General features: G+C 37.9%; 1 pseudogene; it reads right to left on the bottom strand.

The window, feature by feature from the left end:
- LOC146544120 (dynein beta chain, ciliary-like) overlaps positions 1 to 26,218 on the bottom strand; it is a 92,888-nt pseudogene that overhangs the window by 41,736 nt on the left and 24,934 nt on the right.

The following is a 26,218-nucleotide window of genomic DNA, read 5'->3' as shown; positions in this document are numbered from 1 at the left end:
TTCCTGCACTGACTTAACTAGCAGTTTAAGAACTGATTATAATTCCATGGGTGCAAATCTACCTGGTAGATTTTCCCTGGAGGGCATTGTGACATCTGCAGTTGCATATCTGGGAGATTATCATGCATATTTCTCAGGACACACTGCTTGGGGCTGAAGTTGGTTATACAAGCTCATCATTATCCTTGTACCTCATGCTCATCTCACAGGCATGTTTCCTGTTGGGTCTTGCTTAACCAAAGTCTAATTAGAGAGAAGGAGGATATCACAGGGATCAAGATGTTAATATTTGGATCAAGCATTGTGCATTAGCAATAACAAGCCTCTATACGAATGTAAGATCCTTACAAAATTTATTTTTACAACTGTCAGGGGCACTTTCCATGAATCCATTTATTAGAAGGGACATAAACAGGCATTAGCCATGGAAATAACGAGGATTAAAAATCAATATTAATTACGCCAGAAATGTTACTAATAAAGTTAAATCTTTGTCTCTTGTGAAAGAAAAGTGCTGAACAGAACCGGTGTAATTTTTAGGATGAAATTCCCGGTTCTTATTGGTTTGCACCTTAGTCACAGTGTATTTTTTAAATTAATAAATAAATGAATTAGATAATGCATATACAGTTGCAGCTTTGAATTGATCCATATGGTCTCTAAGACAGTTTGAGGCCATGTTGTCAAAATTAACTTAAAGGAAGAAATTTAAAACTCAGTCAAGATGCTTCTTTGGTTAAACTTACTAAGCACTTAACCAGGTGAAAAAGCATCACTCCAAGTATGCAGCACTTCTCACATGAGATTCTTCATTATTCTATACATGAGTATTCTTCATTAAAACAAAGAGTTATCATAAGTCACACAAATTCCATTACAGTCCTGTCTCTTTTTTCCCTTACACTTAGTTACTTATTGTGTGCTGATGCTCGAATCAAATACAGGACAAGTTCACTTTTCTTAAGGGAGAGAAAAGTAAACAAATTGCAGATAACGCTTAGAAAAGTATTTCTCAAATCTATTTCCCTTCACAAGAGATGAAGGAGATTTTCACTCTTTCTCCAGAAGTTTAGTCCCCTTCACATCAATAATTTCTACACTATAGAGATCTTAAATGATTGCTAAATTGTTAGAAAAGCTAGAAGGAATGTGCCCTATTGCGTGCCCTTAGCAATCAGATCATGAGCACAGCACCTTAAACATGCAATGTAAACAGCATACTTCAACTGAGAGAGGTAAATCAGAAAAGCTGGTCAGTGTGGATTCATCTTTGCCCCCAGTCCCCAGCTAATGTCATTGTCCTGTACCCACCTACAACCTCCTCTGTCTGATTTCTTCTTCTGGAAGGGTTCCCATCTAAAAAGGCAATGTCACATGCATCTTCCTCTGGGAACCTCTCTGGCTGGAAGCATTCAAAGCACGCAGACGGCCCATAAAATGACATCAGTGTTACTGCCCAGTATTTTAAACCTCAGTAGTGAAACATTCATTAGTTGTGCAACACTACTTGTTGATTACTGTATGGATATGTAGTTCTACCATGTTTACAGGGCATCCAAGCTGTTCCCATGTTTTCTGAGGAGTCTGATCTAAAGTGACTTCCACTCTTTTCTTACATAATGCTTCACTCTGTGGAATACCTCTGGGGCATTTAATGGCTCAAGTGTTGTAAAACTGAAAACATCCTTATAAACTACAGTTTGAAACCTGCAGAACAGGAAAGTCAAAATAATTTTTTAAAAAGCAGTGCATTTTAATCAGTTACAAAGATTAATCACAAATTACTTAGCTGGCGGGGTATTGGTCTGGGGACTTCTGGTAACAAAAAGATTAGAAGAAGATTAATATTCAGAAGCTTCCATAAGCCTTATAACAATGAGCATTAAACAACACCTTAATTCCAGTGAAAACATTTCACAAGTGCAATAAAACAATGAACAGGAGAATATGGTAATCATTAATGCAACATGCTGAATGTCATCTCTGAAACAAAGTGTCCCAAAGGTACTATTATCCCATGACAGTCACTCAATGTGTTTCACCTAGTTGCTTAATGAATGCTTTATTTTTTTATCATCTTAAATTGTAGCATCATAGGCATATAGAACTAATAGGGGAAAAGCACCAAAGAAAAGAGATTATTAGGACATTGAACTTTTCGATCCAATTTGCTCAAGTTTAATTAATTGCACTGTTTTGACTTGAAACTTCATAGCAATTTTTGATCCCTACAGAAGATATGGACTAGTGAAAGGCTGAAATCCATAATTAGCATAATGCAAAGAAATATGAAGGTCCTGACACAGTCTTCATTTATGTCAGTGGCAAAAAACATTTTTCTTTCATTAAAATTAGGGTGAGGCACAAGGTTATTACTGAAAGTTCTAAATATCAGCTAATAATAATATTTTTTAAAAAAAGCAAAACAGAAGTGAATGAAAGTTTTGATTGCTCCTAAACAGCATAGCTTTCCCCATTCACCAGCATCTGAAAAAGGTTTACAATCTTTTTGGCAATTTAAAGTTGCCAAAATCAGATGTGAACAGCTATTGTAAGTCCTTTAAAATTTTCTCTCTGCAGTACTGATAAATGACACAATGGACCTAAGGTTTTGTGGCAAATGCTAGAGTTGAATGAGCCTTTCAGATTTAAAGGCAGAGGAGCTTCAGTTTATAGCATTTAATACTTTGGTGTTTAATTTCAAAGACTGCACTTTTAACAGTAGATTAAAATTATAGAATAAAAATGAAACTGCATTTCTATCCAGTCTGTGGTGAGAGCTAATACACTAAACCTCTATGTTTCCAGTGTGGAAGTTGATAACTAATACTTATAGGCTGAAATGAGAGGAGTAGGAGGAAGATTCAACATTGATGACGCATACAATTAGGAATTCCATTATAATCTTAAAATGCAAGGCTTGCACCTTGCAATACTGCAATGTACTGGAATGGACTTTTGTATCAATCGAGTTGTTCAATTCACCTAGAGCCTCAAAGCCTTTAGAAATCTGAAGTGCTCAGATGACTCTCTGACCTTTACTGTATTACAAATAGGTCTGATTCTCAAGATCCACATCCATTAAATGCTTGAATGAGCTCAGTATTTATTGTTCTTTCATCTCATTAAAACAGCTAAAAGGTTGGGAAAAGGCATAATGTAAAGAAAGGTCAAGTGGTAATCACGGTGTGAAATGCTGTTACATGTGTAAGTATAATAATTCTTTAGACTTTATGCTCCCTGGAGAGGAAGTTGTTCAAAACTATTCACCTAAAAAGGTTTATTTTCTGCTAAATATAGCTCAACAGCACTAAACGGGGGAATTAGACCGACCTTTTGCTCCTCTGCTTTGACAACGGCCTTTTCTTGGCTCACTTTCTCAGTCTGAAACCCTATCTTAGCAATCAAAGCTTCAGCATCTTGATTTCTCAGTTGCAGTTCTGCCTCTTGTGAAGCAAGTTCGAATTTTAGATCTTCTACCTACAGGGAAAAAGATAATGCATTATTCAGGAGTCAGGATCATTAGCTATCATTCTTGAGAGATTCTAACAATGTGTCCCAAGAAGCTGATCTACAAATAAAATTCATGTACACTTCATGGATCTCTATTAAAAGCATCACCTTTTGTTTCTATATGACAGCTCCATACTTGCAGCTCACAGAATTTTGACGACTTTGAGAACTTTGTAAGAACAGTCTAACTGTACCTGCTGCACATCTCCCTCAGGATGCTCAAATGTCCATCTAGTTGCCGAAGCTGTTTTGTGATCGGGTGTTTCAGCGTAAAATGATAGACTGGTTTAGGTTGGAAGGGACCTTGAAAATAAGTTTCAACATTTCTGCAGTTGGCAAGGACACCTTCCAGTAGACCAGGTTGTCCAGAGCCCCACTGAACCTGGCGTTGAATAAATGCGTTACCTGTGTAACCTGTTTCAGTGCCTCACCACCCTATGAGTAAGGAATTCATTCCTTACATCTAATCTAAATATACCCTCTTTAAGTTCAAAGACATTACTTCTTGTTCTATCACTATATGTTCTTGTGAAAAGTTCCTCACCAGCTTTCCTGTAGGCCCTCTTTAGTTACTAGAAAGTTGCTATAAGGTCTCCTTGGAACCTTCTCTAGTTTGAACAATTCCAGCTCTCTCAGCCCGTTTTCACAGGAGAGGTGGGTGCTCCAGTCTCTCATCTTTTTGGCTCTCCTTTGGACTTGTTCCCACAGCTCAACGTCCTTCTTGTGCTGAGGGTCCCAGAGCTGAATGCAGTACTGCAGGTAGGGTTTCAAGTAGGCAGAGTAGAGGGGGACAATCAACATCCTTGTTCAACTAGTCATGCTTCTTCTGATGCAGCCCAAATTGTCCTTCTGGACTACAAGTTGGCTTGTGTTGAATTTTTCATCATCCAACACCTCCAAGTCCTTTTCTCTCAATATGATCTCAATGCAATCTGTGCCCACTTTGTATTTGTGCTAGGGATTGCCTCAACCCACGTGTATCTGAACTTGTTGAACTTCATGAGATTTGCACAGGCGCACCTCTCAAACCTGTTAAGGTCCTTCTGGATGGCATCCCTTACCTCTAGCTTGTTGACCACACCTCATAAATGGGTGTTGTCACCATCTTGCTGAGGGTGTACTCAGTCCCATTGAACAGGTCACCAACAAAGATGTTAAATAGTGTCTGACCCATTTACTGACCCCTGAAAATCCTACTTCTCATGATCTCCACCTAGACATTGAGCTATTGACTGCAACTCTTTGAGTATAACCATTCAATCATCCAAGTGGCCCATCTGTCAGATTGCTATTTGGTCATTGTTGAATTAGAATTCAGAGTATTTTAATCATTATTTAGGCTATGCTATTTCAAATAGACAGCAGTTATACTTTTCTGACTATTTTTGCAGGGCTTTAGGTTGAGAAGTGGGAATGAACCACTCAACTCCCAATGGTAAACTCATGTAGCAATACAAAGCTGCGACGCTATGCAAAGATGTAACTGAGCATTTCATTTATTTCATCTACATTTTTCATGTAAAACACACAGGGTGTTTTTTTTGTTTTGTTTTTGTTTTTGTTTTATATAAAGATATTACTAGATTACATCTTGTCATGAGCAGGTATGTGTGTGTGGAGAAAGGCTGAAAGCAGCCTCCCCTTCCCTGACTAGCCACAAATGAGACAGCAGCACTGAGTGGGGGCTAAGTGGCGCTGACCCCATAAGAAGCGGACTGCTGATGTAGAGGTTCCACCTGTCTTTGTTACTGTTCAGTTGGTCATGGGCCATGCAAAAAAATTCCCACATACATAGCTTCATCTTCTTGTGATTTGGCTGTTATGTGACACTTGCATTCCACCACTACCCTCTAGCTGCATGTCTTAAGCCCTGAAATTGCAAATAGATTCCTGAGTGAGTGGCTGAGCATAACCAAGGAACAGGAACAAATGAAATACGAAAGCAAAGAGAGGTCTCAAAAACGACAGAAGAGGATACTAACAATGGCTCACTCATAACAATATTCTTCAAAGTCTCCCTAAAACATCATTTTGTCATCATGTAAAGGACGTTGAACCTAAATGAGTCTCCTCCAAATTTTTTTTGCATATAAATTAGTTAATTCTTTGCTGGCATTCATGAAGCCTTCATTCCCATAGGAGCTAAGTGTTTCAACAGTTCTTCTTTTTTTTTTTTTAATAAATACTCCTAAAATCTAAAAGCACAGATGATGGCAATCACTACATATGCAGAATTAATAAAGTTAGTCATGGTTAGACCAGATAATCTTAGTGATCTTGTCCAACCTTAACTATTCTATGATTCTGTGTACTCTACATGAATTTTCTATTCCACCTCTGGAAACCCCACCTAAAAACATATCCCATAAAGAAAATACAGTGGTTACCCTAAAACCTCTGATCTCCACATACTTCAAATATTGTTAAATTCCCACTCAGAGCAGAATGTTTTTTTTTTTTTTTATGCCATTAACTTCGGATCAAACAGAATTGGCCATCCATTACATGCCCCCAGCTCAGACCAGAGGCCCTCAGGGCAGCCCAATGTGAGCAGAGGGGAAAACCTGCTGGTAACTTCGTCAGCTACTTGCTGTTGGTTTCCTTAATTTTTTGAAAATGGAGCTTTAAGAGTGTACCTCCCTGGGAAAAAGGAACACTCTAAATTCATTTATCTTCATATTAAGGATCATATCTAGCTATAATACTACAATATATCCATATACAGCTCTAAGCTAGAATACTGCATGCTAAATTAACAGGGAAATACTAGGAAAGCCTATTTAACTCCATCAGTGTAACTAACTTCCATTTTGTCCTCTGTGACTTCTAGCATACTTAACTTTATAATTTGTGGAGTCACATCTCCTTCATTTTAATGATTATTTATTGCATTCTGTACAAGACTAACCCAGTTCAATTAATCAAGGGAAGCCTAAAAATCAATTAATATGAATTAAATGAGCTACACCAACTCTTAGGAAAGTCACACGTAATTTACCAAAGCATTGTCAATAATGCTTAGAGAACTTTGGGAAAATTGCTCACGAGTGGTTGTTGATGCAGTTAAATGTTTTAAGCCTACATCATTAATATTACAATCAGGCTGATGCAGAAAATCTTGCCATTTTTCTCAGTGAGAAACCTCATTATTTTCTCGTGACTTTTAAAATCTAGTTTAAAAGAATACGTATTTCACCTGCAATTGCTACAACAGAAATTAATGCAAGGACTAAACAAAGAATGATTTACGCTTAGGGAAAGCAAAAAGAAATTGCTTTACAAATAATAATAATAAAAAAATACATTAGTTGAAGCAAAGCTAGCATAAATCCATCTTATATTACGTGCACTTGCAAAAAGATGCTTCTAACAGTAAGGCTGGTCAGCAGGAATGGGCATTTTATGCAGATTTGTGCAGCACTTGGCTTTACACTGACATCTCTTACAGCCTTGTTCTCCTTTCCTATTGTGTTCGACACACACACCCTGCCATACGGATCTTCCTAGGCAAAGATAGCCTTCTCACACATGATCCTTATGAGAGGTCTCTACCCAGCAGCCCTGAAAAGCCCTCTAACAACAATTTCATTTGTAAATCAGAGAGGGAAGAAGTGGGTTCCGGTAGAGCTGGAAGTGGCCCGAGACAACTTGTCTCAATGGGGCAAAATAACTACTGTTACCGAGCTTAACAAAATGGCACAGCATGGGAGACACGCCGAGCCAGAGAGCAGCTGGTTGTAATTCACGCTGTTTTTCAGAAAACACTAATCGTTCCCGAACAGACCTCTTTGATGATTGGTCTTCCCTGCATTTCCAATTTGTCACTTTCTCTTATGATAAGGTCAACGGTGACAGCACTTCCTGACATTAACAGCTGTGGCTTTTAAAAGGGTCATTGTGGAACTACTAATTGCAGTAATTTCATTAGCATAAATTATTTATTCTGCCATTCATTTATCTCCAGGTTTTTGTTGTTGTTTTTTTTTTTTTTTTTAATGCTACATTGTATTTTTCAGTATATGCCTATTCAGGGTTTTAGGCAAAGGAAAGTATTCTTGCTAATTTAGCCTTATTACAAAAAATATCGAACAAAATGAGTTGATACAGTAACAAAATCTGATTTAACTGCCATTCACTAGAAAGCATAAAGTAGATTGAAACCAGTAGTGAAGAATAGATTGTCACAATTCAGATTCAATAGTCCTAAAGACGAGTGAGCAATAAGCCTACTTCAAATGTGAAAGAACATATATGGGCAATGCTTTTTGTTTGTTTGAGATGCAGTCTCTCTATTTTAGACTTTGGCTGACTGACATTAAGCATCCAAAAACAACAGTGCATGTTACAAGGAGAACTTAGACAGGAGCTTTGCCTGAGTCCTCCTTGTTGCTTTCCTTGAGGTGTAAATCTGTCCTGACCAAATTGATAAATCAAGCAAGACTGGGTGCATCTCTGAACTTGAATATGTGGGGGGAGTATAAAAGGCAAGAGGAGAAGGCCAAAAAAAAGTTATTTCTGTCTTCTTTTCCATATCATTGTTGTAAAATACTTTGTATTTTGCTAAAATCATAATTAATTTATCCTTGGTATGCTTACTTGTATATGATGTTTAGCGCCATGTCTTGAAGGAGCAGCATACAAGACAGCAGTAGCAAAATAAATATGAAAACCATATGTCAGAGATGTACTTTGAGCTATTTTAAAAGAGATAGATTAATTAATTCAATTCCTTTACCATGTGCTATGGTGATACATGAAACCAGTAGAAAGTAAGGGCGATTTTTCACCACTGAATGTAGAGACAGACATGATTTTAAAATAATTTTAAACTAGTTTAAAATACTTTAGATGATATTTTATACCAACTGAGCTACAAAGGCATTTTTGGATGTTCATTCAGCTCAGAATACAGATTTTGGTATTGCTGCACAGTGTTCTTTGCTTGTGATCTTTGTGTATCCAAGTTCAGCAGTTTGAGTATTGAGACAGAAGAGGGCTCTTTTCCTCTTTCTTTCTTTCTTTCTTTCTTTCTTTCTTTCTTTCTTTCTTTCTTTCTTTCTTTCTTTCTTTCTTTCTTTCTTTCTTTCTTTCTTTCTTTCTTTCTTTCTTTCTTTCTTTCTTTCTTTCTTTCTTTCTTTCTTTCTTTCTTTCTTTCTTTCTTTCTTTCTTTCTTTCTTTCTTTCTTTCTTTCTTTCTTTCTTTCTTTTTTTTTTCTTCCTGCCAAGGTGACATCCAATCAAAGGCATCCAAACCAATTACATTTCTGATGCTCTCAGTTTCCCTCTGACTGTGTCTGAACTCACTGCCCCTCTTGCCCTTCACCCCCACATCGGCCAGGAATAAGTGGGGATTTCTGTGGGAAAAGGAAATTCCACACAATGCAGATGGAATGCTCAAACTCTCCTTCATAGCACACACTGGCACTGCAGCTCACCTTCCTCCCCCAAGACGAATTGCATCCTACAGAAAAACACCTGGAGCTGGCTTAAAAATAAATAGGGAACTCGTGGCTTCCTCCCCAGTTCTCAATCACTCTGATTTTTTTCCTAGATTTCCTTTAGCATTTAAACTCAGAAATGTTCCATTTCCTGTTCACCATCATGTAGATATAATGACATATTTGTATAGAATATTAAAAGTAATATGTAACAAGCAGAAACATTCAGTACACTTCCTAAATAGTGAAACAGGAAAGCGAAGAGTTAATTATGACAAAATATTTCAATAACAGATCTTTCACTGCTCTTCACAATGCCAGCAGTTATACTATGTGTCAGAACTCCAGGTACTTCTCCTACTTTTCTAGTCCAGTTTTAAATCTCTTCTCTTACAAAACTGTCACAGTTTCTCATGTTTCCACACCTTCCTATGCTATGTCTCTGCTCTGGGTCCACTTTTCTCATCGCTTTCCAATCCATCCTGTCTCCTCTTCAGCTTTTTCATATCCCGTCTGTTGCTTAATTCAGGCACTGCCCTGCCTGTGTCGATGCTGCATGAACTTTCACTCACAAGCAGCAAAGTGTTCTGTTCTTTACTATCTATCTGAATTCTAGAATCATAGAATTATTTGAGTTGGAAGGGACCACTAAAGGCATCACCTTTACTTAACTCACCTGCAGTGAACAGGGACATCTGACAGCCAGATCACGTTGCTCAGAGCCCCATCTGGGCTGACCTCAGATATCTCCAGGGATGGGGGATCCACCACTGACTGCTATGGGCAAACTGTTCCAGTGCCAAAAATTTAGGAATTCTTCTAAACAGCTACAAAGCAATCACACAGGAAGACAATCCTTAAAGCAAATTATAACTTCCATTTGAAAAGCCTAAATCAGATGTACTTTCAAAGGAGCAAGATATAATATTAATTAAGAATCTGATTAAAAAAAAAAAGAATTTAAGTTAAAACAAATGTCTATTCTCTTTATGTCCGCATAGTCCTGTTATTTTCTTTAAAAATAAACGGGAATATGTAAGTTGGCAACACGTTGAAAAAGAACAAGCCCCCCCAAATATTCCAGCAGACGTAACCGCGTGCTGCTGGAATACCGCGGGCGGTGCTGCAGGAGCGGAGCGCCGAGGCGCAGCAGAGCTGCACTTCCCAACCTTCCCTATAGGGGGCAGCAGCGCGCCGCGAGCTGACGGCCCCGGTCAGCCGCAGTGCCCGCCCGCCGGGAGGGCTCTTGGCTCTATCCCCCGCCCCGACCAGAGCCAGAGAGCGAATAATTATCCAGGCAGCAAAGTTCTAAACGCATTTGTCATGCCACAGGGGAAATTTTAACTGATAGCTTTTCTTTAGTTAGCTTGGAGTGCGTACTGCAAAATTTCAGCCTCCCTGCTTGCAGTGTGAGTGAATACATTCAACTGTGTTGAGAAGGGAAAATGAATTCTGTACCTATGGTATTCCTAAACAGCTCAGGATGGAAGGACTCTGCAAAGACAGTGGTACTATGAATTACAGCACATTTTCCTTTTTCTGATCCCTTCCCTGCGAGTACTATGTTGACCTCCCTAAATTAGAATCACAGAATCATTAAGGTTGGAAAAGACCACAAACATCATCAATTCAACCAAAGCAACCACTCCTCCAAAGGAACTGGAGTGGTATGCTCATAAAGTGCAGCTTTTAGCAGGGGAGAGCTTGAACAACATTGAAAACAAGTATGCAAGAAGGACTTTAAAGAACATTGTTCCATTTTCAGCTTATTCAGTTACCAGTCTTTCAGATATCTCTGTTGCTTCCTTACAGGACTAACAAGCTAAAGGCTCTGTACTGATCTCCCTCTGGTGCCCCCAGTGAGCCTCCCACTGCCCAGCACGGGGCGTCCTGCAACCACAGATAGAGTTTGTCAATAACACACAGTTAGAGATGCTGGGAACTTACAACCCAAGCTGCTAGCATGAGTCCGGGCAGAAACAGAATATCTGCAGGGAGGGAAGGAGGGAAAGCTACATAGTGATGGAGACCAGCAAAGAAAAGCATGCAGTGAACCATGAACCCACGCCAGGGTGAGCCAGCTCACAGCTGAGGCTCCAAACCAATTTGGCAGCTACAAAACTTAGTCAGCTAGAATGGTACCTTGGGCAAATATGTTTTACTCTCTTTCTGTACATACACTGCATACTCACCACTTCTGCTTCCTCTCCCCACGTGACTAGCAGTTTTCTCACTTCAATAACTGTAAGAAAGAAAGCAGCTGCAAAGAAATGAAGCACACATTCGCCTAGTCCCTGTGACACCAAACCAGCTCTCGGGTTTCTTAATCTATTCAAGCCACTTTCAGCCATTTTAATACACAATGCAACTCTGTCAAAAGAATGTAAATGAAATAAGATTCAGATTTTGGTTTCTACATGAATGTTTAGAAGTATTTTTAAAAAAGGGGAAAGCCCAAACCAGGCTAAAATAGTCAAAGAAAAATAAATCTGTATTTGGCCACTGGTATTACTAGGCCTATCCAAAGCAATTCACATTTGGGAAGGAAGGATTACTCCATCTATCTGTTGATATCCATGGACCTACTTAATGCTTTTAACGCATGTTTTAGTCCTGGTGTTTGCTTTTGTTTAATTAGCAAAATGAGAGACATTCAAATCTTAAGACAGAGCTGTGTTCTTTCCTATGTACTTCTCATTAAATGAGGTATCCTTTTGGCTTACAAGACTTATCATAGAATGGCTTGGGTTACAAATGGACCTTACAGATCATCATGTTGCAATCTCCTGCCATGGACAGAATTGCCAGCCACTAAATCAAGCACTAGAGAAGATCACCCAAGGCAAAAGGGGAACAATCACCTCCCTCTCCATGTTGACCACTCCTTCTTTGGTGCAGCCCAAGACAATTGGCCTTCTGGGTTGCAAGAATGCTCTTTTGGCTAGTGCCTATCTTTTCATCCACCAGAATCTCAGAATCCCCACATCCTCCTTGGCAAGGCTGAGATCGGAATCAATCAATAAATGTCCTTTGGTTACAGCCATGTCAGTCTGTATCACACAAAAATTTTTTCTTCATGACAATGCAAACTGGATGGGATTTTGAGACAACCGAAAGCTTCAGATTATTGGCACCATTTTTAGAAGGTCAACTGTAACAGCAAGAAAAACAGAAGCAGTCCATTTCTCTTGGGAGTTGTGGTGCAAATAGAAGAGAAGAAAGGTAGAAGAGAGGAACAATGATAAAAGACAGAGAGAAAGCAAGAAAGACAAACAGAAATAATGATTTTCCAAGTTCTGACAGACACCAAGATGCTGCAGACTGAAATATTAAGTGGGGCATAAAATAGGGAAGAATTTATTGAAATCTTTCCTGGTTGGTGAACAATAAGTATTTAATAAATTAGATTCCCCAAGTCTGTGCTTTAGACTGCACTGTGAACTAACTGCATGTTCCACTTTTTATTTAGTCCATTTACTTCTTTACATTTCTAAATGGAGGGTATTCACTAGAACCTATTCCATTTCCAACATACTTATCAGCTTCCCATAGCTTCTCATAGTACATTTTTAATCTGTCTTATGGAACAAGATATGGATGACTATTTCTTGTTAAAACAGCGTTTTGAATTGCTGTAGTAATTCTGGTCCCCCTGCTGATGTATTTTATTATGAAACAGCTTAAAATACCTCTCTAAATCTTCTACAGCCTAAAGTTCTTCTAACCACAGGTGACTTGCAAACTGCCTATAAAGTACCTGAGAACAAATCAGCAAGAGAAACCAATGGTTTTAAATCATTTGTGACCTTTGACTCTTGCAAGAATTACAAGCAGCAGTACATGTTCTCACACTTGAAAGAAGAATGTCCCACGCTGTCTTCAAGAGTGCCAGCAGAAATGTAGCCACTGGTCTGTGCAAAAAGACAATGGAGTCCAGCTTGTACAGGGACAGCACAAATATCTGTCAATCAGCAAGGTGGCCTAATGTACAGAGAAGACTTTATTTGCATTTATTTTTTTTTTCCAAAAAAATAAGGGAAGTGGCAGAAATATCCATGTAGAAATCATTCAAGCAAAATGATGACAACTGTGCTAAAACTGAAGAAAGACCATAGAAAGATCTCGGAATTTACAGCAAGGTCTCATCATGCGATGAAAAATAAGGACAAACAAGGAAGCAGCAATCAAAAAGATTCAAGAATAGAGAGTCTCCATTTCAAAAGTCTGAAATAGAGAAGTAACGTAGGTGAAGAATATGTTGTGTGTATTTCAAGATTGTTGAACACCTTGGACACTTCTCAGAAGTTTCTTCTCTTTTACACCACACATTCTGCAACTAGATATTCTCCCTCTCATTCATGTCACCTTGCTTTCTGATAAAGTTCTAAAGTTATATTATCAGACACATAGCAAAAAATGTTGATGTTTGTGGCACCTCATTTTCTCCTCTTATCCCTCTAGCAGCCACCTCCTCATATAAACATATCACCCTTGATATGGTAGCAATAGTAATGGAAAGCCTAGAGATATCTGACATCCCTTTAGTGTGCTTCTTACAAGTGTCCTTGTTACAGCATTGGTGCCAAACTGAATCTATCCTACACCTTCAAGTCTGCAAACCATAGTCCTGCTGGAAGTTGCACCTTTTTCATGTTCCTACAAGGCTCATATTAGTCATATTTGGACTTAACTCTCTAAGCAAGGGAATGCAAGAAGTGTCCAAATCAAAATCTGGCACCATTTGCCAAACAGAAATCAGTATTTTTGTCTTGTGCCCTCAGTAGTATTTTATCCTTCGTAAATATTGTACAGAATTCTTTGTATGGAATGATTCAAGCCTTATTTACGTCAGTCTTGTGTTGAGCTTTCAGAAAGAAGGTGCCTTCTCTGACATTATTTGGTGGGACTTAAAAGACCTAGTATCTATAAGGACCTACATAAGTTTATGTAAACTGTGGATCCCTGAAAGATAATGTTGACATCTTCAGACTGTTCACTCTCTAACTTTCTCCTAGCATCTAAATGCTAGATTTACAAAATCATACCCAGAATCCATCTATTTCCTCCTTGCTTTCAGCCACTGTTCCAAAAATATTTGGACTTTTTTAAAGAGTACATTATAGAAATGTGTTCTAATCTTTATTCTAATCCCATGCTAGTTCAGCACAGTACTAGTAGATCTCATGTGGGTTACCACAGGACACAAAAGATCTTGACGCTTATCTTCCATAAAAAATTAGTAAGGAACAGAGTGTGAACAGACTGATGACTGAAGACAGGCAGGAGAGAAACAGATGAAGCATCTAGCAAAAGCTGGTAAACATAATAAGCAAATAATTTTCATGCAGGCAACCAAGATATAAGCAGTGAGTGTTTCTCAGTAAAATAAAGTTCTCCCAGATAAATCCATTATTTTATTTTAAAGAAACAGATTTAATGAGCAGAGCAAGGGAAAAGCTAAGTCAAGTGGATGCCAGTCATGTCACACTACAGCACGTCCTGAGGATTGTAAAACAGGCTTCAAATACACTAACATAGATGTAGTCTTACATTACTCAAAAAAAGATGGCTGACATTCAAATTAAAAAAACCCTGGAGCTTTCCACAGAGAACTCCATAAGAGCCTGACAACTACAGAAGAAGCTAGGTTTTGCACTACAAAACTTAAGAATCCTGGGACATTCTTCACTGTCTAATAACCTGAGACTTCATTTAGTTGGGGAGAAGTATTTGTGTGTCTCTCCTTGATCCATGCGCCTCCTTGCTGGCATTGGTTGTTGACTTCAAAGATTAGTCAAGAGGTGCAGTCGGTAAGTGATAGATGATACCACCTCTTGTACACTCATATCCTCATGAATCAAAACCAGGTAATATTAGCCAAACACAGAGTCAGAAGTTCTCTAGCTGGGATTAAGGCATTCAAGCTGAAAGGCATGTGCATTTATTCTCTTGAAGAAGCAACTGTGACAACTGGCCAACAGCCCTGCTGTGATGGGGCTGCACAATTTACAAAACAGAGCACAAGAAAAGGCTAATACGTCCTGATGAAAGAGGATTTGGAAATGGAGATAATTATTTTAAAGAAAACTATTAGTAAAATATCATAGATGATACTTGTAGTGATGCAGGGCACCTGCCAAATGATATTGACTCTAACTGAAATTTGAAGCTGGAGTCCCTCAGAAAATGGAGAGGAAACTAAACACTGACAGGACCATGCAAGGAGAAGAATGTTCTCCTTGTATATGGAGATGTCATGGATGTGATGGCTAAAGTATTTCAGCCCAGTCTGCTTACTGGAAAGGCAATGGAAAAAAGATGTCTCTTGACAAAACAGCAGCAGATATAATTCTTATTGCTGGGACTTCACAACAGATATCATCTAGGGACCGTAAACTTAAAAAAGTGAGAAAAGCAGACAATGAGGAAACCTGTTCAATAAACAGGAAAAAGCATTTGCAGTAGAGACTGGCAGCTTGTTAAGAATACTGGCTACACAGGGACTGAGTAACAGAGACGCTGTTCAGAAGAAAAGCTGTATGTATTTATAATATTGTTAGGAAATTTACACTTAAGGGGTACGTTTCTGTAGGACCTGTGAGCTCCAAGGTATTTCAGGCCAGGTATTCCCTATTTTGGGAAAAAGTTGAAAAGTTGCTAGAATCAAAAGAATTAATATCAAGTGGAGATCAAAAGACAGCAGTTCAGGATCTTCATGAGGATCAACTGTCCTGTCTCATACCTATGCCTTTGAGAAGAAGTTGCTTATTCTGCCTTTTATTTTCTACGAGATTTTGGCAACTTCCAGAGTATTTAAGAGTGGTTACTGCACAGACATGTAGGATATTTAAAAACTTCTGGATCTCCATCAAATAAGAGTGAGCTCTAGAAATTTTTTAGCCTATGCAATGGCATATCTTATCTCTATCAGTACATTACCATTTAGAGTGCTCATCCATCAGAGTTGTTTGCTTAAGCACATTCTTGCTTTTTAATTTATTTAACTGTTCATCACCAAAGCTTTTGAAATTCTCAGATACATATACATCCACGCACAAACCTCAACTGCAGACCCCTGTGTTATAATGGTGCAGTCCTCTGTCTTCAACTGACATGCTTCCATCTTACACTGACATAAATGTATACCTTCATAAATTACATGTTCTCAGTATACTAATAGTAGAATTGATTGCAACTTCCAGACTGAAGACAATCAAAGAAAAAGCTGCACAAAACTGCAGTGGTCTAAATAATGGCAGTGTGTTGTCTGTGTTCTTGAGCTGTGTTCTTCATCATAAAGAGAACTGCAGGGTATAGAAACACAGAATTGTAGTGGATGGAAGGGACCTCTGAAGGTCATCTAATCTAACCTCCCTACTAAAGAAGGTTCCTTACAGTAGATTGTACAGGAAGTCATCTAGACAGGTTTTGAATATCTCCAGAGAAGGAGACTCCGCAGCCTCTCTGGGCAGCCTGTTCCAGAGCTCCGTCAGTCTCAAAGAAAACATATTTTTCCTCATATTTGTATGGAATTTCCTATGTTTTAGTTTGTGCCCATTGGCCCTTGTAGTCTGACTGAGCATCCTTGAAAAGAGCCTGGCCCCATCAGCTTGACTCCTATTCATGAGATATTTGTAAGCATTGATAAGACGAAGGGTGAGTAAAATGGTAATGTGGCTTAGCACAGAATCCTGACTTTTTAGAATGAAATGGTAAAATGAGAACATATTACTTCACTAAGCCTCAGTATACTGAAACTGTCTAAATTCCTTCTTTTGTTCCTTTTCACATTTCATTAGTCTTTCATTCTTCAAATTTAGGGAAAGTAGAAGGCAGGATGTTGCTTGACACTAACTAAAAGTCCATAGAGATATCTGCCAGTGTGTTAACTCATGAAATTTTATATCTTCTTTAGTACTATAGCATCTCTACTTTTCTTCCCTGCAACGTCAGTAGATATTTCCTGTTCTTGTCTCCAGAAGCATTAATTTGCACAGTAGGGGACTGCTGAAATTGTTGCAAGGTAAAAGGTGAAGGTGTTTGAAAGCTCGTTTTCAAAAAGCCCTTAAAAAGAAAAAGAAAAAAAAAAAAAGAAAAAAAAAAGTAGGAGGAATAGGGAAAACACAAAAGGAAAAGGGAAAGAAAAGAGGATTAAGAACTTAAAGAAATGCTACACACCTTGTCCTAAAAAATGTAACATCCACAAAACAGAGACAAATAGCACTGATTAGAAAGAGATATACTGAAGGTAAGCACTGCTATTGATCATGTCACTGAAGTCCAGAAAAGTAAAATCAATATGTAAGACTAAATCCTGTATAAGACTCCACTGGACTTTGGGTTACAGAGGAAATTTGTAGAGGGTCAGAAATGATGGCAACAGAATTAGAGATAGGAAGGAATATCAGCAAAACTGAAGCAGGAAAGAAATGAGGAAAATCTGAGAGGAAAAAAATGAGAAAGTGGTATGCTATAATGTTTTTAGCCTCATGATAACTACTATAACCTCACAAAGTTCAATAGGAATTACAAAATCCATCATCTGCAGAACAGATCCATGCACCAGGCCATGCTGGGGGCTGCCAGCTTGGATCAAGTCTGCAGAAGACCTGAGAGTCCTAGAGGATAGCAGTTTGAATATGAGCCAGCAATGTGCTTTTGCAACAAAGAAGGTTAATCCTTAGTTGCCAGGCAAAGTGTTGCCAGTAGGCTGAGGAAAGTGGTCCTTCACCTCTGCTCAGCACTGGTGAAGTCATACTACCTGAAGTACCATGCTCAGTTCTGAGCTGATCACTACAAGAGAGAAGAGACATACTGGAGAGAGTCCAGAAAAGTTTCATGAAGATGACGAAGCACCCCTGCTACAAAGAGAGGCTGAGAACTAGGACTGTCTTTCAGGAGAGATGTGCCAACATATGAAGGGTTGTGAGATGACTGTGATATATTGTTCTTTTAACCAATTCACTACTGCCTCTCTTCCCCAAGGCATACCTTACTTTTAACAACTACTGCACTCCACTGAAGAACCACCTCCATCAGCTTTCTGTTGTATCCACCAAGTCCAGGTCAGAGACTTCTTTTCTGACTCCTGCAACTTTACCCTCCACATCTTCATCAGTGAACAGATCAGGAAGATCTGAGAAAAGACAAAAGGGCAGTTAGGAGAAGCCTTACAGAGTACACTCAGAGAAAAAAAAAAATCTATGTAGTATTTAGCATGATGAAGTTTTGGTACACAACAAGAGAATTGTTCTGATAGTCAGTCAAGTAACAAAGCAGCATCTCTCTTATTCCCAACACCTTTTCACTTACTTAAAGAGAACAATTCTTTTTTTAAGGGAGAAGAAACAATATTGTTTTTAGAAGGCAAAAATATTTGCCAATAGGTAATTCACAGACATGATATATCCCACAGAAAAGCAGTTCTTCTCTTCCCAGATGTTTTGTCTGGTTACAAATAGAAATAATATTTTTAAAATACATTCAATATGCTCCCCAGTTGCATAGCATGGTATTTATCCTGTTTTTCTGGTTTATTATTATTATTATTATTATTCTCCCCACCCCTGTCTTTTTTCTCTCCTTTCTCCAGATCCCCACAATTGGAATCCAGATTCTCATATTTTCAAGATGGGTGCAACTGCATTATTCTCTTTTACACCTGTACAGTCACAAGGAAAATCTTGATGTCAGTGAAATCATATCAAAGAAAACATACTAAGTGAAAGAGATTCATATCTCCACCAAATCAATGCACTCATGCATGATAAGCCTTAGCAATTTGTCTCCTCTGTGTTTTGTTAAGCAAGTTAGACTCAATGCTCAAGCTGGCTGGTTTTATTTGGCTTCTCCAAAGGCTTCCCCTACAAATACCTGAAAGAGAAATAATCTCTTTAAAGTTCACTGAAACCACAGATCATTTGTCATTGGAGAAGATCTTTCAAGAAATGTGTTGGTCTAATCACCTGATGCCAACAAGTCATTAATCAGCACAAGAAAGCGTTCATCCGGAACTTGGGCATCTGTCAGAAAAAACACTGTGGGTATGTTCTTGGCACCAGTCTTGATGCACATACTGGCAATATCTACCTGAACAGAAAGGAGGCAATCATTCATATTCTGTTAAAATGTTGATACAGAGAAAGTATGAAATGTACATTAGTGAATAGCAACACGCTGCTGACTTCTTATATTTTTCAATTTGTTTACATATTGCTAATTTGCTGCATAACATCCGAAGGGAAAGACAGCACGCCTCTGTTTTCTGTATTTAATGATGAGCACCGAGGTTTTGACATGACCAAGTGCTGATGATAAAAATAGGTCCCGTGTGAGGGTTACCTTGAATTAGATGATCTCCAGAGTTCCTTTTCAATGCCTATGATTCTGTGATTCTATAATGAATGAAATCTCTCCATGAGTGTATTAAAAGTTGGATATTGCAGCTCTACTGTCTTAAAAGTCTACTTTGTTAGCTTTGAAATACTTATTTAAAAAAAAAAAAAAGAAAGCTCTCCTATGTAATTTCACTTAAAGACTGAGCACAGTATGCTGCTACTACTGCTATCAACATTCATAGATGCACCAGAGAGGGACACAGAACCATTGTGCTAGCAGCTGAATAAACATGGAATGTTTTCTGGCATTGAGTTTCAGGGGAAGAAAGAAAAAAAAAGAAAAAAAATCTGTTGTGCTGGATTGTGATTACACTTGAAATACAGAATAAGGTCAGTGCTGGCTGATATGAATGAATTGCCACATGACCTAGCAGAAAACAAACTCTCAGGTTTGTTAGCAGAGGACTGGAAATTTTCCACTCAGCAACAGCAAGGCGGGGAATGACCACTTGTGCTTACGCTTTGCACTGAATCTCATTTGCCCTGGGAAGGAGAGTGACACAAGTGAGAGACTGTGTAAGACAGCGAATAAATCTCCATTTTTCCAGGACATAAAGCTGATGTCTCAGACTACATACATTGTTGTGGCTTAATCACAGCTCCAGGCTAACAGGCAGTTTTGAGGACAACCCTGAACCTAGTTTAGCCATGATAACAGCCATTATTCTGTTTGAGATCTAGAAGCTTTGCTCTTTGTATACACAAAGTGAAGGAAATATTTTGCTCCTTCTACATTTGCTTCCAAGGTAGGGCTCAACCTTACAAAGCCAGGAAGTCTGTAAGCTGAATAGAGCACCTCATTCAACTATCTTCCTTATCTTTGCATATGAGCGGTTTCACTAAGTGACTAACATGCAGCAAGGGCAAAATTTTGCAACTTGGTTCACCCATAACAATTTTATTCCACTAAATCAAGACTTGTGCAATGATGTGCAGCAATTGGTAGCAGATCACTAACTTCAGAATTTCAAATACATCTTGGTAGTGTTTGAAGTGTCTGCTATCTGTATTGGAGAAAATGAAGAAACACTAAAATTTCTGTGAAGCAAACAGACAGCAAAATACTTTTGACCAGACATTTTACAGAGAAAAAGAAAATACAAGGTACATCTGAAAATCCCATGAACCATAGGGATTATTACTGGAAACTATACTGTCTCACCTCTGATTTTATCAAGTCTGTGCAGCAACAAAACACTGCATTCTTGAAGTATTTAACACTCAACAGACTTGAATAATATCTATTAGTTTACCTCAAGGTTCTGGCTTCCACAGTCTTTCTTCCATATAATTTGTAAGACCACCGGGGAAGAGATGCGTGCTGCCAGCCTTGACAAGACTTGTTTATCACTACCACCTGCTGCAACCAGAAGTACCTAACCCTTAAAGGCTCCCGGTATAGAACTGGTCTGGCACTCAGTGACAAAAAGCAGTAATGTGATGTAGTCTTTAGCAACCCTTGTAATGAACTTTCTCCGATTCTTTTAACCACAAATATTTTTGTGCCAGTGAACTCCTGACATCCCAACATACATTATCTCCATGTCAGCATTCTATTTCTTTCCAATAAATGAGCAAATAGAAAGAAAAGTTGCTCTCCTTCAAAACATTGATGGTAACTGTAATGCTTTACAATGAGCAGAGATGTTTGGCTGCTCATTCTTTATGTTGAGCAGCCCTAAAACATCATTCCAAGATCCTGACAGATGCTGACGTGACTCAAAACAAAAGCTTAGTTAATTTGAATGAAGGTTGACTGCATTCTAGGAGCACATGAGAATACCACATCTGCTTGAAAAAAAAAACAAAAAGCTATTTCATTCTCTGAAATATCTCATGCCACAGAAAAAAAATAATTCCTGAAAAAACATTCTTAACTTTCTTAAATAAATAAATAAATATATAAGGATAGTGTATCTAATTTGGATGAATGTAATAAAAAGGTAGAAACCTGTTCAACCTAAATGTTATGAAATACAGTCCTCTTTGACTTCACTATAGAGCTTTGTCAGCCTTATTGATGATTACACAATGGATCGATAAAAATAAATTATAAAAGCTGGGGGGAAAACAACAACAACAACAAAATCAACTTTACAGGATTTACTTTCACATTCTTTCTTCAGGGTCTGCCAAAATGTAAGGCTAAGACACCCTGCCACTTTGTTTGCCAAACTGGGATACTACTCTCGGTCACTAGACTTCAGAGGAGATGATAATGGCTTACCAACATTTTCAGGCAAAATTAGTGATACTCGAGAAGGCTTCTGTCTGCATTGCTGATGATTATCACATTAACCTCTAAATCAGCAGAACAAGATCTACAGTCCCTATGAAAGATCCATAAGATTATCTTTGTAATTTAAGCTCTTTTTTAATCCTCTTGGATAGAAACTTCTACAATAGACTGCTTTGTCAAGCATGCCTTCTCTTATATAGCTCCTGCCTGAATATGTGCAAAGTGAAAAACAACGACACTGAAATTCTAGTCCAACTCAGTAAGAAAAGCTTCCATGTTAAATGATTTGACACTGCAAATAATAGAAACTGCTTTAACAATGCATAGTTCTGCATGGGCCTCTCTGTCTTTCTGGAAATCATTGATATTACTCATAACTAGAAGGACTATATATGTTGAAAGAGAATTATAAGTAATGAAAAGGAGGAACAATGAAGACGTTTAAGGTATTTTCTTACTTGTTCTTATTTTGAATTAAACTAATTTTAAAAGCAATTTTCCTTTCTTGGAAAGAAGAGAGAAATATTTTCTTATGAGGGCCTATTATTGTAGAGAAATATTTCAATGCAAATAAGGCAGACTGCAAAATTATAGGTTATCTTTTCAACTAACAAGTGTTGTTAATATCTGTGTAGCAGAAAAAGGGTTAAATGTTTCCAAAAGAAACAAAATGGAGCTTAGCTTTGGTCATAGCAACACAATCTACTCTTCCATAATGGCACAAACTAAACATGTTTACCAGGAATATTGCTGCATGGTGCCCTCCCATGACCCATATATTAAGAGTGTTATGAGTCAGCACTGCAATAACCTCTAAAGAGCAGAAACAATAATTTCATGCAAACATTTATAACATCATTATTAATTACTTGTTGCCTGGAGAATGTTAATAGATATTCCACTTACATATGCTACATAAAACTCTTAAATATAGATATGTTCATTCAAGCATGCATTTCACAGTAGATTTCTAGGGACTCTTCAAGTATAGCCCACAATACTTGCAATCCTTCCACTGGTCTGTAGAAAAGGGCAGCATTTGCTCTTCCCCATTCTATCAATTCTTTTAATTTTCCTGTTCTGATGCCCTCATTTCTATCCTTATTCTGTTTTTCTCACTTCTTTTTCACAGGCAAGGGAAAGCAAGGGAAAAAAAAAGATTGTGAAATGAAGACGGTGTTTTACAGTCTCCATTTTTTGTTGTTGAAAAAATTCAAATATTGCACTTCCTTCTTCTTCCTTTTTTTTTTTTTTGACTCTTAAGAAAACTATTTTCTTTTTTTAAAAATTAAACATACATTAATTCAGTATGTTTATTTTAGTTCATGTTTCTGCTTCTTTGTCTGATGAAAAATAAGCATACTTTCAAGCGAAGAGCTTTAGAAGGGCAAGTAGAAACAGTAATGCGGTCCACATAAGTTGATACCTCCTTGGTGTTGGCACCAGCACACTAATTCCAGAAGAAACTATATATGCCATAACAACTGTGTAACACATAATTTCCTTTTTCTTGTAGCATGTCTGATACAGTGACTGAGAGGTACTATATTTCATTACATAGGACAAGAAAAGGAGGCATGTGTGTCAAGGCTTAACTGAGAACATTAAGGCAAAGGAACATACTTGCACCCTGGCTTATATCTACAGTGTCTCCTCACTGAAAATCAGACAGGTGTATTATCTCTCAGATCCAAAGAGCAGAAAGCCCAAAATGAAACCTGCATCTTAAGTATGCCTTGCAATTTGTAGCACATTCCATATCTAATAGTTGATAATGGATACTTTTTCTGGACTAGGAACAATGCTTGCAGTTAAAAAAAAAAAAAAAAAATTTTCTCCCTAACACGCTCTGAAATCCAAAGAGAGACTGCAATTTAAAATTAACTGAAAAATAGCTTAATTCCTTTTTTGTAAATCTATACACAAATACTCTTAGTTCTCAAGTTGAACTATTCAAGGAAGTCTGGTACAAAAGGAACAATTTTCCAAGAAAAATAAAAGTACCCTCTTGTTGTTGGAAGTACACTATTTGGAAATGGAGAAAATGAAAACTGCAATGTGTTTCCACATGGACAGTGATGAACTTGAAGAATCATATCCACAGACAGGTTGCTGCCTCCCTTTTCTAGTGAAGGCCCAGGTGTTTCCTCTAAGTTACTAACAACATCACAACAGAAATACTTGACATTCCTATTAGTTAAACATTATACCCAGGCAAGAAGCTACCACTGCTGCAAAGAGTTAGAAAGGGTAAAAAGAAGGGAAAACTTCCTTGATTTCTCTTCATCACTTACTCAGCGCCTGCTTTTCCTCATCAAGGAAGGTGCTTATAGTGGGGGCTGAAGATAAAATGCTGGTGTTCTACTGCTACTCATGGTTCCATTAAATAAGATCTTTTGCTACAAAGATTTCAACTTACTGACATTATGTAAAATATTTTCAAGCTATTAACATATATTAAAATATTTGAGCATCGTGTCCATCATTGTTTTACGAAGGAAATTACAGTCTTCATTTTTGACTAGTTTGTCCCCACAGACATGTATTGATTCATGCAGTCAAAGCTGCTGGCTCTCATTGGGTTGCTGTAGCCACAGCTGTAGCTGTAGCTAAAAATTTAACACAGTGTTTATTTTTTCAGCATTCTCATTTGGTACCAAAATGACAGTCTGTAGAATATTAGCCAAATTCTCTCCTCAAAAACATTAATTGTGCTGCTTAGATACCAAATATACATTGTGCTTGAAACTATGCCACCTTCAACATGAACCAGAATTTCTCTTTAAATTAGCAAGTTCTACAGCCAGCTGAGTCTGCAAAAGTATAATTAAAACAAACGTCTGCTCTTTATGGACTAGCACGAGGTGACTCATGGTCTGTAGCCTTGGTGCAGCACAGCGCACAGGGAAGCATCAGTCAGGATCTTACATGTTCACTAGGCCTGTTTTGCAGTATTGATTGAAAAAATGAGACAAAGTTTATCACAAACAATTTAGCACTTTCAAATCTGTGAGTCCAAACTTCTTTCTTTAAAACATTCCATGCCAGGTTGGGTGCAGATATGGTGAAGTTGACCAGTTCATCATGCAAACCGTGGTACACTGAGCAGTGTTAAGAGGGGACCTGACATTAAATATATTTTCTGCCTTAGCTTTATATATCCATTCCATCTATCCAAGCATAGTCACCTGGGGGCATGGATTATCTCTGCACATTTTTCTTCAGAATGGTCCAGTGGGATTTGCATCAATAAATAATAAGGAGCAATGCTAGAGTGTCATGAGGTAGAAAATCAACCCATGATATAGTCTGGAAGACAGTGGGGAGGTCTCTCAGGTTGAAGGCACAGTGGAATTTAATAGCAGTCAGTGAGAAGTTTTGGACCATTGGCTTGTGAAGGCATATGGCTACCTGTATGATGGCTGGAATATTCTTCAGTACTGAGAGATTAAAAGCATGCTGCTGAAACTGGAAGAAAACTATCTTGTATAGATGGTAGTTTGGGAATCTGAAAAAGACAAGTTCAAAGCAAATTCTACAAAATGTCTCTGAAAATGAAAAGAGAAAAAGAAAGATTCCTTATCACAAGACAACAGATAAGATTAAATGGAGTGTTAAATGACAGTACACCCTGGTGAAAATCAGTCACCCAAGTGTCACAGAAAATACTTCATTTTTAGCTTCATCCTTGGTGCAGTTCCACAGCAGTTTCATGTCTGGCTCTGAGCCCCAAGGGCACATCTGCCAGGTGAAGGACCACAAGACTGCAACTGCTGTGAAATTCAGTGGATTCTCAGTATCATCTCTCTCTTTCTATTTAGCTATAAGTACTTCAGGATTTTGAACCTGTACTGTTTCAGATGATGTGTTTTCTCCTTTGCTTTCTTAACTATTGCAGAGATAGGTAAATTATAATGATCTTATGAATTAATCAAGATTTTTATAATATGACACTTAAAATCGTACCTGGAGCTTACAGATGATAGTGAACTGGCAGCAGTTGGATTCATACAGGCAACTACACTGACAACTATAAATTTCTGTAGTAGTTACCTTCTGCTTATCGTACCTGATAGCAAATGTAGCTTGATTAAAACCAGTGACACCAAAAAAAAGGTCAACTTTTCAGGCTTATCCTCAATAAAAGAATGAATATTTCTGCCTTTTTGGAAATTTTGGAATGCAAATGGCCATGAAAGTATCAAATTAGGACATCATTTAAAAACTTTAAAACAACAACAAACCAAATTAAAAGTCTACTACAACAACAAACTCCTCCACTATTTCAAAATATTCTGATCAATGAAATGAGCATACTGTATTTTCACCAAAAATTCTGAAGACAATAGAAATTTTTGAATGAAACTACGTCCAAACTCGACTTGCACAACACAGATAAAGGAAGTTCAAATCAGTTCAAGAGTGCACAGTCTGATAACAGCAGATAAAGTGCATAGATTTCAATAAGAAACAAAATTACAAAGATCATTTACATGAACATGAGGAAGTGGCTCTGAGAGCAATGTGAAATAACCAACACCAAGTACACTTCAGAGAAAGCATTATACTTTAAAAAGGCAGCGTGCTTAATAGATCACTCCTGATTTGCACTGTCATCTGATAAATACTACT

This window comes from Meleagris gallopavo, chromosome 6 (genome assembly GCF_905368555.1).
Source record: "Meleagris gallopavo chromosome 6, MGAL_WU_HG_1.1, whole genome shotgun sequence".
Lineage (NCBI taxonomy): Eukaryota > Metazoa > Chordata > Aves > Galliformes > Phasianidae > Meleagris > Meleagris gallopavo.
The sequence above is the reverse complement of the archived record's forward strand: the minus strand, read 5'-3'. Positions and strand labels throughout refer to the sequence as shown.